Source organism: Eurypyga helias, unplaced genomic scaffold, assembly GCF_000690775.1.
Source record: "Eurypyga helias isolate BGI_N326 unplaced genomic scaffold, ASM69077v1 scaffold12868, whole genome shotgun sequence".
Taxonomy (NCBI): Eukaryota; Metazoa; Chordata; class Aves; order Eurypygiformes; family Eurypygidae; genus Eurypyga; species Eurypyga helias.
This window is the reverse complement of record NW_010266339.1, coordinates 393-1,249: the sequence shown is the minus strand read 5'-3', so window position 1 is coordinate 1,249 and position 857 is coordinate 393.

Sequence of the window (857 nt, the reverse complement as noted above, 5' to 3'; positions counted from 1 at the left end):
GTACTATGGGATGAAATACTCCCTTGGTCAGTTGGGGTCAGCTGCCTGAACTGTGTGTCCCCTGCGCTGCCTGTAGCGAGACCGCGAGAGCTGGGAACGCAGCTGCGGTATCAGAAGCGGAGAAAGACCTTGAATTCAGTGCAGGCATTCCCCAGCGCCAGCTGAGAACTTACCAGTGCTGCTCTCTGCATCCAGGAACAGCTTCAGAGCAGCCATGGTAGAATTAACTCTTTCCTGACTGAACCCAGCACACTAGCACAGCTTTTTGGGTTCCAAAGGGCCCCTAATGGACACTTGCCTGGGCCCTTACAAGGGTGCGGGAGGTTCACTTCTGCCAGCCCTGCACAACCTGTGGCGGTGACTGGAGCCTTTTTCTGGTGCCACAGCCCAAAAAAGGGACGGTTCCCTCCAGGCTGGCCTTTAGGCTGCTCCCCAGCACTTGCCCCCGTGTAGAAGTGCCCCGAGCCCAGGGCTGCACGCTGCTCTGGCTTCCTGTCGCATGGAGTGGCAGCTCTTTGCGGCTCTTTCCAGCTTACGGAAACTGAGCAGGATTCAGCTAGCATCCAGGGTCTGCTCTGCTCTGTCATCCTGAGGAGTGCTTTATGCAGGTTGCTGCATGCCTTCCATTTTTCAGCTCCAGCTGTAAGGAGCCACTGAAACCCAGGGTCCTAGAGTCAAGGTCCCAGTGCCAAACCAGTAACGGGAACCATAACTGGGGGCAGCCCATCCCACCTACACTCAGCAGGGACAGAAATCCCGTTTAGCACCAGGGGTTTGAAGTCCTTAAACCCCTTCTGGAGGTGGCTAAGCCTGACATTTGCGAGATCGCGTTTGTCTTGGACCACGGAGGTACCACT